The following is a 19,417-nucleotide window of genomic DNA, read 5'->3' as shown; positions in this document are numbered from 1 at the left end:
TGAAATAGATCTACCTGAAGACCCAGCTATTACACTCTTGGATATATACCCAAAAGATGCCCCACTATACCACATAAGCACTTGCTTCACTATGTTCATAGCAGCCTTATCTATGATAGTCAGGAGATAGAAATAACCCAGATGTCCGACAATGGAAAAATGGATATAGGACCCATGACACCAGCTGCATATGTAACAGAGGATGGCCTTATCTGGCATCAATGGGATGGGAGGCCCTTTGTCCTGTGAAGGCTCCATGCCCAGTGTAGGGGAATGCTAGTGTGGTGAGGTGGGAATGAGTAGGTGGGTGGGGGAGCAGTGGAAGAGGGGATAGGATGGGGGTTTGCAGAAGGGAAACTGGGACAGGAGATAACACTTGAAATATTAATAAATAAAATAATCATTATAATAAAATAAAAGTTAAGTAAATTAACTATTCAGCTATTAAGAACAAAGACATTACAAGTTTTGCAGGCAAATGGATGGAACTAGAAAAAAATCATCCTGAGTGAGGTAACTCAGACCCAAATGGACATGCATAGGATATATTCACTAATTAATTAATATTAGCAAAAAAAGTACAGAATTGCAAGAACACAATCCATAGAACTCAAGAAAGTTAACAAGCCAAAGGGCATAATTGAGGATGCTTTGACCCTACTTGGGAGGGACAAGAAAGCAACCACAGGAGGCAGAGGGAGGGAGGGGTCTGGGTGGCAGAGTAGACAGGGAGGGGAAAGGGAAACATGATCAGGTATGGGGGGGAGGAACAGGAGAGAAGCCTGAGGGCTGGTAGAATGAATGGAAATATGCAACCTCAGGGGGTGAAAGGCAGGGGGATCCTCTAGAATGTACCAGAGACCTGAGAGGTAAGAGACTCTCAGGACTCAAAGGGGAACTTGTATTAGAGTCCACCTACAGCAGAAAGACAGTGCATCAAGTGGAGGGATGGCATTACCATCCTACAGTCAAACTCTATGACCCAGAACTTTTCCTGTGTAAAAGAACTGCGAGAATAAAATTGTAGAACAGACTGAAGGAAAGGAGATCCACTGACTGCCCCAATTTTGGATCTCTCTGAAGGGGAGGCTCCAAGGCATGACACTACTACTGATGCTATGGCGTACTTACACACAGCCTAGCATGGCTGTCCTTCGGGAGTCCCCACAAGAGACAGTCTGAGACAGAATCAGATACTCACACCCAATCAACGGACTGAAGTCGGGGATCCCTGTGGTTGAATTAGAGAAAGGCTGGAAGAAGCTGATGAGTAGAGTGACCCTATAGGAAGACCAGCAGTCTCAACTAACTCAGAATCCTGAGAACTCTCACACACTGAGCCACTGATCAGGACGAATACACCAGGTACAAGGACATATACATAGATATATATACAGTAGAGGACTGCCTGATCATGCCTCAGGGAGAGAAGCAGCTCCTAACCCTCAAAATACGTGAGGGCCTGGGGAGGGTATAGGCCTGGCAAGGTGGGGTGAGGTGGAAGAATGAGGACATTCTCTTGGAGACAAGGGGGAGGTTAGGAGGAGTGGGATGAGGAACTGTGGGAAGGAAGACTGGGAGGAAGGTAATGACTGGACTGTAAAAGGAAGAAAGTGTAGAAGCATGCTGAATCCCAGATGAATTCAGGTGGTGTGGGTGGTAGAGATAGAAAGATTCCTGATGTTGAAAGCTTGAAAAGCTTTACTCTTCCTTAACAGTCACTTGCTTCAATGATTTTCAGGATGTCATTACTCCCCTGAATTTTTCAGAGCCCAACTTATAAGCATAACACAATAGAATTGCTTCAAGTCATGTATTCTTTCATGTTTCTACAGACCATCATTCAAACTTACACTTCAAGCCAACCATGTTCCCACTACCAGCCATGGGGAGGAAGCATCCCATGTTCTCTCCATATACCTGCTGGCAGCATCTACAAAAACCCTTAATCCAACAGAGCACACCTACTATCTCATGATGTGGAAGCAGGGTGAGGATGATTCTTTGGAACAGACCTACTTACATAAGATATATTTTATAAGCTATCCCCAAGTAAAATCACATCTGAAATTCCAGAGGGACATAAGTTTGTGGGGAATAGTATATAACTTAGGACAGAGACCTCCTTTGTTTTTGTTTTTTTTTTTTTGTTTTGTTTTGTTTTTCTGTTGCAACTCAACATCCTTTAGTATTCTGGATATGACATTTTATTGAAAATTCCTCCGGACCTCTCTCTTCCAGAATTGCATAAAGATCGCAAGACGCTTCCCTTCTAGGCCAGTTCATCTTAGTCCCCACTGAAATGCCTGGCAGAGAGGAGAGGCTCAATAGACATTTGAAAATAAAAAGAATATAAAAAGAACAGAGGATGAAAGGCTTTTTAAAATTCTCCCAGCCTGTTCCTGTGATTCAGGATAACTTCCCGAGGTACAACATACTTTTCAGAAAGGCTTCCCTTAACTCCTTTACTCTTATAACTTTGGGTCACTTTCTAAACAAACAGAAAGCAAAAGTAATGAATTCTCAAATGAATGAGTCACTTCTGAAAGAAGTTACATTTTATGTGACCAGTTATCATTCCTGGTTATTCTCCTGATCAATCCTTAACCTGGAATACTTTTACATATCATTTACTCTGTCTATTTGCCCTACTGGAATGGACATCTCATTCTGTCTGTACTTCATTCCCTTGAGGGAGGTACATTCCTGTACATTCCTGTAACAGTCGAAACCACATTTCTCAAAAATCTTTCTGATCAATCACACTCATTCTGGTTGCATTGTGGTACAAGTACAACAGAATGCTGGTCTGGCTGAAAATCTATGGATCTGAAGTCCAGAAAAACTCTCAAACACCGATAACATTTGCACTAGGATTAGCAACCAAATATTCAGCTGGTGAGAGTCTGTACCACTTCCTCCAGAACCTGCAAGCAGTTTGCTTCCCACTATTTGTACTGTACTTAGACTTGACCTAAGTCATCAAATCAACTCTTCTAATATCATTCATTATGCCCTGTTGTCAGCCTGCTTGTGCTACTCCTACTGTGCGCCAGGCTTACTTGTTTGAGTACTACTTCATTACCCACTGATTCCAGGTGTCTAGTAGTAATAGCCACAGAATTCTAGGGACTGATAAATGCACAGTTTATTTTTTTCTCCTGCCTGTAGAGTTCATCCTCATTTTATTATCATATGATGAAAATTAAATTGAAAATTGGTCAAGACATTTAAATGACATACCTGAGACTAACATGTTTAAATAGCATACCCGAATCTAAGCAGGTACCATGTTTTATCTCATATTAACAATATTAAAACCACTATGTCTGTCATTGTTGGCAAAGCACAGAAAGCAGCAATTTTGACATAGTTTTAATTGCACTTCAGCTCTAAGAAATCTTGTTACTTGTATTGATTTTCTCCCTTAGTCTTTTAAAGCATATTTTGAACTCTTGACAGTACTTTCATAATATATTTCCATGACTATGTTTGAATAAGTCATTGTTTGAAAAATTGCTCATAATTATTTTAACAAAACCACAGATTTTACCTGAAAATGATGCAAAAGGTGGTGTTCTAAGTTCTTGTTTTTGAAGAAGTACAGACCTAGGAAAATTTGAAACATTTAACACTGATAGGCTTCGTAGCATTATTCTGGTGTAAAACCACTTAACATTTAGCACACTTGTTTTCTGAACTTTTTGAATGCTGTCTGAATAGACACCTTCATATTTAAAATCAAGACCCATTTCTTGGTTTTCTTTTCTTTAATGTTTACTCCCTCATCAATTTCTACTTTTAGAAAATTGCTTTCCTGTGCTCAAATAGCCTACACTAAATTGTCAGATTTAGTTGGTTTTATACTCAATGTGGTATGGAGCCTTATGCTTTGTTTCCCCCCATTGTCTTCTGCTTCCCTATTTTATCTACTGCTGTGAAGAAATGTTGAGCTCACTAAACAATTCAGTCAGTCTTAGCAACATGAAACAACATATTCAACTTTGCATTGTGGGCATATTTACGGAAATATCCTCCTTAAAATACTCTTATGTACCTGCTGCTAAAATTAGCATGGTAGGAAGAGAAGCAATGTTATCTGGTAGAAAAGAACAAAATAACACAAGAAAATTCTTTTTTTCAGTATTAAAACATTGAAAGAACATTTTTGTGTTATCTATAAATTTTTATTTTGAAATATATTTTAAGCATTTTCCACATCAATATATCTTATTTAAAATGAAAAAATTAAAAAAAAAGCCAATTCTGAAAAATTTTAAATCCATGCTTAATATCAGTTCAGTATTTCTTAACTTGTAGAAAAAGCCAAACTAAAACAAACAAAAACGAACAACAAGTATCCTGCTATATGTAGCTAAAATGGATGGATGGCCTCCTAGGAGGCTTATCTTGTCAACAAGAAGATTAAAGTAATTTTAATAGCATGTGAATTAGCTTGATATTATCAATGTGTCTTCTTAGAATTGATAGAATCTAGGGCTCTGAAACTCTGGTATAATTTTTAAACAATGATTTTAGTTTAGATACCTGTTTGTTGGCTTACACAACCTCGAACAATAATTGATATGTAATCCACTTGATATCAGTGAGAGACTCATGCTATTAATTATTTCTATGATTCTTTTGAGCTACAGGTCTCCCCCACATTCAATTAGGAAAATATGTTGGCTATCTTGCTCACTATAAGAAACTGTGTGAACGAAACAATTTAATTGAAGAACAATTTACATTGGCTCTGTTTCAGGTGTTCATTCCATGACTGTTCAGCCCTATGCACTGGGCTTAATATCCTCATGATAGTGGGGATTAGAGAGAGAAACTCCTTTATCTCGTGGGCTATAAGAAACAGAGGTGTAGGAAGAGACCCAAGACTAGGTGTAACTCTCTAGTGAATTTTGTAAATCACCATTATAACCACCAAAATGGTTTACAATTGCCATTAATCACCATTTCTTTGTTACAAATAACACAACAGATTTACAAGTTCTTTATTATATAAATAAATGTGAGTTCTTTTAACTATTGACTCAGAAAATGAGCAACCTCTGAATTCTATGCTCTCTTTCTCCTTATCTTAAAGAAGAAAAATAAAAAAGAAAGAAAATAACCTGTTTCTTTCTGAAGTCATTATCCATCCAAGTAAAACAGGGAAACACCATGCCCTTATAATTTGGCTTGCTCTTTGTTTGATTTTATTTTTGCTACTTACTTAAGGATTTTTAGATACAAAAACACTTTTGCAAGTTAGGAGAGATAATACTTTTCATAAACATTTAGATCCTCCCAATTTCTAACAAAAAGAAGATCATTGTTATTGAATATCTCTCATATAGGCTAGTGACACATGTTTATCAGTTAAAGACACTAATCAAGTGTTAAGATTTGTGCCAGTCATGAGAGACACAGTTATTCTGTGGAAATGAAAATCTCAGCTTCTTGAAATGAGAGTGTCTTTGTCTTGTTGATGAGGTGTGTTATATCACATGTCACCAGAGGGGCTCTTTTCCAGACTGATAGTGATTGCATTTTAACACATTAGAGTAGTCAGGAGAAAAATGAGAAAATGGTAAACGAAGTGTTAGCTCTTAAAACTGAAGCTCAAAATCACAGGAGGCACATCTGCGTGCACTTTATTGATCAAAGCAAGTAACATGATGTACTGAACTCAATAATATCCTTGCCACATTCATATCTACTTGGAACATCAGAATAGGATTTTAATTGACCATGAACTCTTTGTAGTTGAAATTAGTTAAATTGCGATCATACCACATAAGAGTTGACTCTAAATGCAGTGACTGGTGGACATACAAAAAATGAAACATTGTGAAGATACACAGACATTCAATGAGAGAATCTACAGGAGGAAACAAAGTGATTGTTTATTAGGAAAATTCATGAACTAATAACACTATTTCAAAAAAAAAACTCTTTAGGGAATATATTTGTTTTCAGTTTTTATATGTAAACCAATGCCCTTATCTTTTGTGCTGTTGTAATATCTCAGAGTGAAGCTCATAGAAAAAACACAAATTTCTCATAGCTCTGACAAGGTATTGACAAGTTTAATGTCTAATAGGAGACTGACTCCTCATGGACACCTGATTTCCATTTATGAAAGGGGTACAGGAGAGTGTTCCTGTATTTTTAAAAATCAGGAAATAGAAAAAATAGATTACACATTCAGGAGAGCTACAAGCACATGGCCTCACTACCTCTCAGGCCCTCACATATGAATTTTCACAAAAACCACACATATGGATGGATCATGGCAACAAATAATCTGTGAGAAAGTAATTCAACAAATATATTCTTCCTGGCTCTTTGTCTCTTGAGGTTTTAGAATGCAAAGTATGCAACCTCTGAATTCGTTATTGTGGTTTCTGAATTAGAATGCATTAATTTATTGTAAAGTCTTATCAAAATATGTGTGTATTATTTTCCTGTATAACAACACAATTATAAACTCAGTAGAGACCAAAAGCCTTAGAGACAGAAGAATCAGTTCTGAAAAGGTTTAGTGAAATTTAGGTAACAAACCAAAATCAAACTTTAATTCTGTCTATGATTATCTCAGAAATGGTAGTTTTAGGAAAATATTCTATGATAATGATTTCTATGGAGAAGTTCTAATAAAGGTAAAAAGAAAGTTCATACTCAGTGTGAAAATTGGTCTTGATATATTGCATTGGGAAATTCCATTTACATACCTTTTCCTAATATGTAATATTTATATTACTCCACAGAATGGATGCTTGGAATATTGTTTCAGATCATAATAATTTCCTTAACATCTGTACACAATACATACTTTTATTACTTGTGTCACTTTATCCTAAATATGCAGGTGAGTCAGACAGATCTTGATCTTCTGAGATGCACTAAATATATCGCTCATCTATCTGTTTGAGAACCAAGCAGTAAAAGAAGGTTGCATTGAATCACAACTTGGAAGAGAGACTCCTGAGAGAGAAAAAGAACTATTGTGTCAGTAGTACCTTGCAAGGAAAAGCAGCTTGAGCAAACGTGTTTAATTCCTAGAGATTAAAAAATATTTTTAACACAACAGTCAGAATTTGAGAATGCAAGAACTTTGATGAAGTTAATAAAGATTATTCAAGACAATCTGGTACACTCACCATGTGTTATAATGTTGAAAGAATTACGAAGTTTAAAAGATTTCTAGAAGTCTACTTGATGTTTCAAACAACAGAAAAAGTGTATTGATAATGATGTTAATACTTCAAATGTTGATGTGCATATTTTAGTTTAGACTTCATGATGTTAATATTCCTCTATTCTGCTGTTGAAGTGTGTGTTAATTATTAATGAGGAGGTTTCTACAATTCCTTGAACAAATACATACACATAAACACACACACACACAAATGCATACACACACACACACACACACACACACACATGCTTCAAGAGAAATAAAAAGGTATTGATTATCAACCAATTTAATTCACTGATATCAGAATTATAGGAAGAGAATAACAAATCTATTTACCCATATCAAGGTCATTGTAAATGTAGCATTAGGCATTTGCCTGATGTTAGTTTAGGGTATTGTGTTTCTAAATTAGCTAGCAATACATTTGATAGTTAGCATTTAATCTAAACAAACATTGATTCAATATTGTTATATGTAATAAGGTCAATGCATGCTTCAAAAGGGTAAATATGGTGGTAAGTATAGTGATATCTTATAGTGCCTTGTCTATTTATTTAGGATCTAGAGACTTTCCCGAATATAAAGCTATACATGCTAATGAAAGGTTCCAGTCAAATTCTGGCAGGATTGTACTTGAAGAAATAAAAGATAAATGTGTTGTGGTGGTATAACTTTTTAATCCCAGAACTCAAGAGATAGAAGTGAGTGTCTCTTATTGTGAGGACATATTGGTTAACAAAGTATGGCCCAGGGCAGATATGGATTTAGATACACCCACACAAACACACACATGCACACAAACTGTCTTTAAAAACTGAAGAAAAGAAAAGAAGGAAAGAAAGAGAAGCAAGGAAGGAATAAAGGAAAGGAAAGAGATGAAGAGAAAGAGTAAGGCAAGAAAGATAAAAGGAAGGAAGGAGTAAAAAAGAAGAAATTCAAGTTCCCACCAAGAAAAGTACATTGACAGGATCATCATTTGATCTCTTCATGTTTTGATTATCTGAAGGCATCATGGTGGTTTGTAAGAACAAGGTCATGAGAAAGAAGGGGAGAAGGCATCAAAGAAGTATATTTTCTAAGAAAGACATGCTTGGACTGAAAGCTCCAGGTACATTAAATCGTAGAAACACTGAGGAAAAGATTTCACAATGATTCAAGGAACCAAAACTTCATCTGATGACCACAAGGATAGGCCTTACTGATCTACAGAGAGATAAATCTGTGTTTAGAAATTTACAATACTGATCAATGAGCATGGGAGATCTCTACTTTCTGAGGTTTCATTCAATTTATTTCTTCAAGGACTTTGAAATTCTTGTGATACAGATCTTTCACTTGCTTGAGTAGAATTACCCCAAGGTATTTTATATTATTTCTGAGTATTGTGAGGGGTGTTGGTTCCCTAATTTCTTTCTCAGCCTGTTTATCATTTGTATAAAGGAGGGCTACTGAATTTTTGAGTTAATTTTATATTCAGCCACTTTGCTGAAGTAGTTTATAAAGTTTAAAGTTCTCTGGTAGAATTTTGAGGATGACTTATGTATACTATCATATCATATATGAATAGTGTAATACCGTTCAAATTTGAATCCCCTTAGTCTTTTGTTTTCTTATTGATCTACCTAGAAGTTCAAGTATTCTATTGAATAGATAGGGAGAGTGTGGGCAGCATGTCTTGTCCCTGATTTTAGTGGTATTGCTTCAAGATTCTTTCAATTTTGTTCAATGTTGGCTATTGGCTTTCTAAAAAATTGTTTTTATTAGATTTAGGTATGTACCTTAAATCCCTGATCTCTCCAAGACTTTTAACATGCAGGATGTTGAATTTTGTCAAAGGCTATTTCAGCATCAAATAAGATGATCATATGTTTTCTTTTCCTTTGAGATAGTTTATATAATAAATTACTCTGTTGGATTTTGATGGAAGGAAGGAAGGAAGGAAGGAAGGAAGGAAGGAAGGAAGGAAGGAAGGAAAGAAAGAAAGAAAGAAAGAAAGAAAGAAAGAAAGANGAAGAGAAGAGAAGAGAAGAGAAGAGAAGAGAAGAGAAGAGAAGAGAAGAGAAGAGAAGAGAAGAGAAGAGAAGAGAAGAGAAGAGAAGAGGAAAAGGGAAGGAACTCATGCATGAGTTTCACAGACAATATCATCATGAGTTAGATAGATCAGTCCCAAAAGGATATGCATGGTATGTAGTAACTGATACATGGATAGTTGCCAAAATGTACAGAATATCCATGGTATACCCCACAGACCCAAAGAAGTTAAACAAGAAGGAAGGTCTACGTAAGGATCCTTGAACTCTACTTAGAAAGAGGAACAAAATAGTCCAGGGATACAGAACAATGGAGGCAGGGAAGGAGGGATGAAGGGAGGGAGGGAGGGGGAGAACTTGGTCAGAAAAGGAGGAGAATAGAATGGGGGGCAGGATCAAATATGGGGAGAGGCAGGAGAGAAGTCCAAAAGGCCAGAAGGATGAGTAGAATATGGAGCTACCAGGGGTGTGTGTGTGTGGGGGGGGAATCTCTACAAAATCCCAGAGACCTTAAATGAGGGATGCTCAAAGGAGTCAATGTGGGTGACCTTAGTCACAATGCCCAACAATGGGGATATGGAACCTGAAGAGATCACCTCCAGTAGCCAGACAGGACCCTTAATGGAGGGATGGGGATACCAACCTACCTATGGATTGAGACAGAGGGTAGTCCCTTCCCTGGAGGGGCTCAAAGCAGTATTGTGGGGAGGAGTACCTGTGAACTCTCAGGCAGCATTATCCTAAATCTCTCCAGAAAGAGTTGGCGAAGGGGGCTGAGGTATTGGGTCCAGGTTCAGGCTGCAGCATCAAGAAGAAAAGAAAGAAATCTACTGGAAGTATGGGTCAAAACTTTTGACCCAAACGTGGTCCTGTCTAAAAGAAATGCAGGGGAATAGAGCAGAAAGGAATAGATGATCATTGACAAACCCAACTTGAGATCAATTCCATGTGTGGGCACCAAGCCCTGACATTATTAGTAAGTGTAGTTTGGGCCCAAGATGTGGCACTACCACTCCACTACTAACTACTCCACTACTGTTGGAGTAGTTATGTTACTGTGGGTGTGGGCTTTAAGACCCTCTTTCTAGTTTCCTGGAAGACAGTATTCTGCTAGCAGCATTTTAATGAAGTTGCAGAACTCTCAGCTCCTCCTGAATCATGCCTGCCTAGTTGCTGCCATGCTCCCATCTTGACAATAATGGACCGAAACTCAGAACCTGTAAGGCAGCCCCAATTACATGTTGACTTTTATAAGACTTGCCTTGGTCATGTTGTTTGACCACAGTGATAAGACCCTGACTAATACAGTGATGCTTTGTTATGCTTGCAGACAGGAGCCCAGCATAGCTGAGTAGCTCTACCCATCAGCTAACAGATATAAATGCAGATACCCAAGTGAGAGACTCCTATGCAAGAGTTAGGGGAAGAACTGAGGGTTGTGAAGGAGATGGCAATTCCAAAGGAAGTCCGAGATTATCAAATAACCTGGATACCTGGGTGCTCTCAGAGAATGAGCCACCAACCCAAGAGCATACTGGGGCTGGCCTCAGGCTCCAGGCACACATATAGCACAGGGTGCAGTGTTTTGCTTCAGTGGGAGAGGATACATCTAATTCTGCAAAGATTTGAATAGAGGGTAGAGGGATTCTAAGTGGGGTTGCCCTTTTAGAAGTGAAGGGGAGAGGGGATGGGTGTAGAACTCTGGGAGGAAGGACTGGGAAGGGACAGCATTTTGTAAACAAACAAACAAACAAACAAACAAACAAACAATTTATAAAAAGAAGTTCAAACTAAGTACTAAGGACATCTGTACCAGGAACTGAAGAACCACCTCTATGTAAATGCTGTGGGCCTCAAGGATTAAAAAAAAAAAAAAAAAAAAAACATCTCCTGCAGGAGGATCTAATTGAAGACTGCCTGAGAGACTAAGGAATGCTTTTGCAGACAATGCCAGTCAATGGGAAACTGTTGTTTAGAAGAGATGTTTTCTTAGGACCAATGGGACATGGGTGGAGGGTATTAAAGGTGTTTTCAGCAGTGCTCAGATGAGCTTGTTGAGGTGTCTGTCACCTGCTCCCAGAGACTGACTCTGTACCATCTCACCACCAACCCCCAAGGGTAAGAAGTCCGGGGAATAGGCAATAGATGTCCAAGATAAAAACTGACATGCATGGCATGGATCTGACCTGGAACACATGGGTTCGGTGGTCACAAAATGGCAGCTCATTATTTAAGCTCAAGTTGATGTCATTGTTTCCTTTGTCTTTTTTGTGTTGATTTTACTAAATAATATATGAACTACTAGCAGAAGATCTCTTACGTGCTATAACAACGGATCTCCCTGGTCTGGAAAAGGTGAAAGAAATCATGTGTACAGAAGTACAGAACAATGAGTTGAAAGGAAATACGGAGATAATGTGTGGAGCAGAAACTGAAGGAAAGGCCATTCATAGACTGCACCACCTGGGGATCCATCACATATACGTTATGTTAGCCAAACCCAGACACAATTGCAGATGCTAAGAAGTGCTTGCTGACAGGATCCTGATAAAGTGGTTCCCTGAGAGACTCTGTCAGAGTCTGACAAATAGAGGTGGATGGTCTCAGTCAACCATTGGACTGAGCACGGCATCCCCAATGGAGGACTTAGAGAACAGACTGAAGGAGCTGAAGGGGTTTGCAACTCCATAGGAAGAACAACAATATCAACCAATCAGACCCGCCAGAGCTCCCAGGGACTAAACCACTAACCAAAGAATCCACATGAAGTGACCCATAGCCTTAGCCACATATGTAGCAGAGGATGGTCTTGTAGGTCATCAATGAGAGGAGAGGACCTTGATCCTGTGAAGGCTCAATGCCCCAGTGAGGGAGAATGCTAGGGCAGGGGGCCAGGAGTGGGTGGGGGTTGGGAGAGCACCCTTATAAAAGTGGGGAGGGGAGGAGGGATAGGGGGGTTGATAAGGGAAAACTGGGAAAGGAAATAACCTTTGAAATGTAAATAAATAAAATATTCAATAAAAAATGTTTAATAAATCCTGGTCTGCCTTAGGAAAACATCAAAGAGGCACATGATTCCACTTATCCTTCTCATAATATCTTTCTATAAAAAAGAATTTTTGAAGAAGCTTTTGGATTGGGAAATCTCACAAAGCCTTGTGGTCAAAGGCTTAGATCTTGGAGGCTGCAGGTGATGAGAGAGGTACAGAAGCTGCATGCGCTGATGGGCAGGAGGCAAGCAGTCCAGGAAATTGTTTTAACATACAGTTTGTTAGCAGCAACAAATAAAAGTCCCTTCTTATGAAAGAGAAAAATCCTTTCATATTAGGATTTGAATGTATATATTTTCTGATGATGAAGGTTCACAGAAATACTAAGATCAAACTACTATTTTGTAAAACAAGTTTCCTTTTATTATATAGTACTGTTGATATTTTACATTTATAGTTATATCATTTAATTATCTAAAATATTTAACACTGTTATCTTTTCATAGAGTTAGAAACTACAAATTTTGTCATACCTCTAAAAGAAAAAACTGTAATGAAATTGCAATTAAATGACTATCTTATGTTCCTATAACACATATCAGACTACGTTTAGACCTTAACAGCTACTATAGAGTTTAATGTATTAAAAGTAGAGTAAGAATCTTCTGGTAATTAATTCTCTAGTATATGATTTTTTCTTAAGAAAGAAGATCCATGACTAAGACTAACACAGAGAAAATGACATATTTGAATTTCAAGGACTATTAGGCAGCAGAGGTTTCTATAGTCACAATACTTAAGTTCCATAAGTAGGTGAAGACTTGGAAGGAAATACAGAGAGTAAATGGTGCAAAAAAGTATCTAGAAAAATGTATTTTGTTACCCAAAACCTATTTACTAATGTTGAAATATCAATAAGCCAGTCATACTTATAGTATGTTAATGCTGTGGAATTAATCTCATTAACCTCCTGACTAGGTGTTGTGTGGGGCACACAGATCTTATAGTTTGAGTCATTCCATTTTGACTTCTGAAATTCTCTCCATTCATGTGTTTAGTTTTGGGATCTTTTTGCAGTTCTCAAGGAACTTCTTTTAGCAATATTTCACAACTCCATATTTTGAATTCATCCACTTAACAAATTAATTCCATAATATAGCATGTAAATGAACCAGCTAACCCCTTTAGTCATTCATCATATCTTTCATAATCATTTATCAAATCTGTTGCCCATGTGGAAAGTATACAGGTTACAGTTGGGTATGAGATGGTGTTGGAGTAATGAAAATTCCCCCAAAATCCTTAGAAACAATATCAGTCAATAGAATCCTTGAACTCTAGCATGGAATTGTTATTCAGCTTAAACATTTAAATTGGATCAAAAGAGTTTTATGTTCTCCTAGAATAAACCAATAGTGTATCATGTTATTTACTTTTTCTTACTCTAAATTATATGCTTTTTCATTTAATTTCTTACTTTGAGAAGCAGTTCAAAAGAGCAACATATATGCTTCAGAACTTTTAACCAATTTGAAGTAGATAACCTGTAAGAATCCATTCACATTTTGATTTGAGATTTTAAGTTAATATCTAAAGTCTAAAACTGAAAATGTCAATAAAACACATAGAGAGCAATCTTACAAAAGAAGGTCATAGAAAATCAAACATGCAAATATGGAAAACCCATAGCATGGAAACAACAGGAACTACCCTTTGCCAGGCAGAGAGAGCGAAGATTCCTCACTCCTTCCTCTTTGGTTGCCCTATGAGTTTCTATCTGCTGGATCCTCCAGGCAAACTGAGCCCAAAACAATATTACACAGAAATGTTCTGTGATGTCAAACTGAAAACAGAAGCGGACCGACCATGGGTATCTAGGACTCACAGATAAAATGGTCTCTTTTGAACTAAAGATAATTTTATAAGTCTCAGGGATCAAAAATGGGAAATTGAAACACCACTGCCATTATTATTACATTATTTTTGAGAAAATCATGTTAGGTCATTTTCTTATACTTTATACTGATTAAATTGAATGATGAAGATTGTTTTTCAAGATTCTTAAAATTTAATGGCCAATGTTTTGCTGTGGCTGCTGTTTAGGCTCTGCACATTCAGGTCTTTCTGGAAGCCAGTAATCTGATAATATTCCTTTTCATGGTATGGTTACATGGATAGCGTTAGGGAGCTTCTCATAGCAGCTACAATGTTACTTCTGATATCACCAGCTTTTCTAAACCTTTATTACCTTTTATCTTAAATATAAGCTTCCATCATTCTATAGAATTCTATACATTCTCTCAAATTTATGTTTATTCATATTTCTCTACATGTTTCATGTTTCAAGATTTTATTATTATTTAACAATTTCCCATATGTGGAGAGTTTCCGTTAGTCTATGTAGAAGGCTAGATTTGTTACAAAAATTATTTCAGTTTTCTTTATTTTTAATACAGCTTTATTTTTTATTAATATCTGAAATATATTACCCCTATCTAGGAGCTATTAACATTTGACAGCTGCTGAATAAGGAAAATCAATTCTCTTCAATACAGTGACACTTGTTATATTGACCATGCTTTTCTGTGGAAGGCCTGTCACCCAGGAGCAGTTGGCCAACACAAAACTGGACTTCATGTTTTTCTTTTTCTTGTTTAAGAGATGATAAAGAGAGAGAAAATTAAAATTGGGTAGACAGCAATTTGGGGGAAGTTCTGGACACAATGATGGCAGAGAAATGAATGGGATAACATAAATTGCATGGAATTATTATACTTTAAGTAAAAGTGTTATTTTAAAAAGATAGTTTCTAAGATATGACAACAGTCATTATCAGTATTTCAACATCTTTAAAACAATACAGTACTTGTGTTCTTTTCCTTCACATAAAAAACTGCTATTAAGAGATTAACTATGTCCCCATAGATGTAATATGTTATTATCTCTGGACTTTTTTTCATTAAATTTAATTTTCAGAAAATTACCTATGATTTGCCTTGGAAAACAACCCTCTGAACTTACTCTATTAAAGTTTATTTAGCATCTATAGAATAAAAGTGTATATCTATGCAGGCATTTCAGTCATACGAAAAACTGGACTACCTAGTTATTGTTCTAAAAGTTCAGGAGAACAAGTTCTCTCTGTATTTTAGTCTGTCTTCATCTTTTTTTTTTTTTTCAGGTTAGGAAATTGAATCAATCATCTAGTTCCTACATTCTATCACTTATCATTTCTAATACTTAAGAGACACTGTTAACTGGTATCTGGACCCTTTGCACAGCAGTATTTGTAACTGACATGAGGAAAGTTGCTGTGTCTTTGCAGAATACAAAGTCTTTCTCCATCTACTGTGTTTCTCTTTGTCTTCATGGTATACGGATCAATGATTTCACTTGGTGGTTTGTAGAGTTACCTCATAAAAGAACTCTTAGATCTTGGCAAGGGAAGAGCTCACTTGGTCCTTCAAGAAGCATAAAGCAGATAAGTCTTCTATTTGGGACAAATTTTGTATGATCCCTTCTGCTTTATTCTTTCTTTAGTCCTTGACCTCTACAATCTGTTGCCTTACTACATTTCACATTTTTTTTTTTTTTGGTTGTCTAAAACACTTAAGTGATTTATGCTGGAGTAGAGAGTGTTTGCAGAGACAGCGCTGTCATATTTTGGTTCGTCTGAGAGGCCTTTGTCTCTAAACAAGTGGTTCTCTATTGCTGATAACATTGGATGGATGTGTAACTGGAGGTTGCGTTTCTGACAACATAACTTGGATAGCTAATTCTGAAATCTGAGACACAGAGACGAAAGTATTGATAAACGTTTTACAACGCAAAAAAAATAAAAGGTAACTCAACATCAATGAAACATTATGTGATACTGTCTTAAATATTAAATGATTTGAAGAGAAAAACATATTAATTTTCAAATCTATTTTAGAGTTTGAAGTCAACATCACTCTTTTTTTTTTTCTGTTTTCCAAGAAGCTGTCAGTTTATGTATACAAATCCTGCAGACTAACCAGCAATGAACCTTTCAAACATATACCTAAGAATATATAATTTTTATATTTGAAACTACCATTTTCTTACTTTAATGAATTTATGAATTAGAGTGATGGCTATTATATTACTAGCTTCAAGATGATCTATATTATATTTAATCAAGGAAAAATTAAAATCTAATAATCCTGCCCCTCCCATTACTTTTCCTACATTTATATGCAAAAATGCAGTCTGGGGTTTGAGACTTCATTAGCATAGCTTTCATTTTGAATATTAAATATAATTTGGAACACATCTTAATAATCATTATCCTGGTACCATTTGATGTTATATCCATGCTTTGTGCCACTATTTAATTTACTGCTAACCATTTTAAGAGTTGAATAAGTTTCTAGAAACATTGTTTCTGTAAACACTGCTACAGAATTGAGAACTCCAAGAATTAAAGAAGGAATTGATGTAGCAGTTCATTGCTGGTCTGTGGGCTCCAGATCTCTTGAGTTACTGCCAGGAGATATTTGTACTCTTCACTCATAAACTTTATCCTCCTGTCAATGATGTCTAAAGCACACTACCCAAGTGTGGCTAATGCTTTCTGCTTTCTGATGATCTCCCTGCTGTAGAGGACTTCTTGTCAGTTTTACTATGTTTCTACCCTGTAGTAGTAGCATGTAGGGGCCAATAAAGCAGGCAGGTATTGCTTCTCAATACACAGCTCATCAAAAGTCAGAGAACAGAAGGTTCTGAATAAATCGGGGTACTCTGGACAGTTGTTCAATTGCTAATGAGAAATACTGATACTTTGCTCAAGCTTTGTAAGCCACAAGGCCATCTGTACACCTCTCAGGATGTACAAAGAGAGATGAGCCTGATTTCTCAAGGGAATGCTTCTCACTGGCCTTCTTGCTCTAAAGCTAAATAAAGCATGTATAAGAAACTGAATACAATTTATTTAAAAGATCCACTCTTAACATTATCTTTTCTGGAAATGTTCCTAGGTACTTAAGCCCTATTTGTTAACTTTAGTAATTGCTTGTTTCACACCTATATATCTTAGTAATACTTGTAATCATTCCTAGTTGTTCAGGTCAAGTACTGCTAATGTGATAATACATAATGTTTCTCTTTGTTTACAACTTTGGTTTCTTCTATTTGATTTGAGTTTCATTTAAATTTATAATATTGTTGTTATATACCTCAAACAGTACAGTTTTGGAAGGTAATAATGTAATGTGATAAATTTTAAAGTATTTATTTTAAAAAGTAATATTTTTGGATTCAATAGATATATACAAAGAGTGATAATAAAGTATATTCTTACATAAGGCTTTTTTGGATAATATATCTATTTGTAACTTACTCCTGTCTACTTGAGCTCATCATAGGAATATGTACTTGAGCACTATTGAAATTACTTCTGGACCATGTCAATATAAATTTGAAAATCACCTCTCTGTATTAATTCTATCTTCTCTTCATATCATCTAAATTGTCATCATGATAAAATTCTATGCTTATGTCCAAGATAGGAAATGAAGCCAATGGATTTTTGCAGTTTTCCTGTTGGTCTGCTACGTGACTAAGTTATCTTTGAGGCTTACCTAGACAATTGCAAGTCACAAACAGAATGAATGCAGTTATGTCATCACCTAACATGTGCATAAGATACTCTAGTTTTATTATCCACTTGAAGAGAGTTAGAATTACCAAGGAGATTCACCTCTCAGTGTAGCTGTTTTCTTACATATTCACACCACTGCAACCAGGCCTCCAGCACCATGGTGAATTGTAGGCTTTCAAATTATCAGCCAAAACAAATCTTGCTTACCTTAAGTTGATTTCTGTTAGATATTTTATCACAGCAACAGGATAAGAAACTAATGCACCTTCATTCTTGCTTCCTTGTCAAAGTCCAAGGTCCTTTTTAATATCTCCATGATTTCTTAATTATTGATTGTAGTTCTATATTTTTGCTTACTATTTACTCAAGGACTACATTCTAGTTTTCACTACAATCAGTTCAACTGCATGTAAATAACTTATAAAAATAATAACATGGAAGAAATTTAATGTTTGATAACTATAATTAGTAAATCTTATATTTTAACATATGACATTTAAAGTAAATAATATATATGTGTGTATGCATATGTATAAATGTACATATGTGTGTGTGAGAGGGAGAGATATTCATTCCTTTTGAAAATAAATATATTTCCAGTCTGCTGGTATCCAAAAGAAATCATTCTCCCAAGACTAATTGGCTGGTATTAAACGAAATTCTAAATCAATTTTCTATTTGTGTCTATTTTTGGTTCTTATTTGTTTGTTTTTCTATGTGCTTGTCTATTTTCTAAAGAAAGAGAAAGGGAATGTAATAGGGAACATTTTAATTTGAAAATGAAGAAACAGTGGTCAGAATATATTATATGAAAAAATATTTTTATAACATATGTGTGTGTGTTTTAAAAGTAGCTTTTAAGAAAATATTTCAACATCTACTTCTCTTGTATTGTCTTCCAGTTCCATGTTATACTGATCCATCAAGGAGATATATTTTAAAAACTTCAATTCCAAATCAGAGAAATAAAATATGATTTATATGTATATAGTAATCTATTTTAAACCAAAAGAAAATGTCATAGATGTTAGAGTTATGGGAAGGTTGTTGTGTTGGAGATGAAGTATCTCCTCCAGGCACCTGTACTGAATTGTCCAGTATTGATGCTATTATTGTAGATGGTGAGACTTTCGGCCCTGGGTCTCAGATACAGATATTAGTTCACTGGGTCTGTGCTTTTGAAGGTTACAACTGGCTCGCTCTCCCTTTGTGTCTGCTCTTCCTTGGCCACTATGACATGAACTCTACTCTCTGCCTTTTCTGCTCCAATGGACTGAAAAATCTGAAACCTTGGGTGAACAGAAATATGTCCTCCCTTAGGTTGTAAATAGTATGTTTTCTGATAAAAGGAAAAAGTCTGACTAACGTACATAAGCAAAACGTAATTCTGAGTTAGCTTTTTTCGACTTTGTTCAAAAACCATTTTATTATTATTATTATTATTATTATTATTATTATTATTATTATTATTTTCTTTATTTACATTTCAAATACTATCCCGAAAGTTACCTATACTACCCCGCCCCTGCTCTCCTACCCACCCACTCCCACGACTTGGCACTGGCCTTCCCCTGTGCTG

This window comes from Mus pahari, chromosome 8 (assembly GCF_900095145.1).
Source record: "Mus pahari chromosome 8, PAHARI_EIJ_v1.1, whole genome shotgun sequence".
In the NCBI taxonomy this organism is placed as follows: domain Eukaryota; kingdom Metazoa; phylum Chordata; class Mammalia; order Rodentia; family Muridae; genus Mus; species Mus pahari.
Note: the sequence above shows the minus strand (reverse complement) of the source record.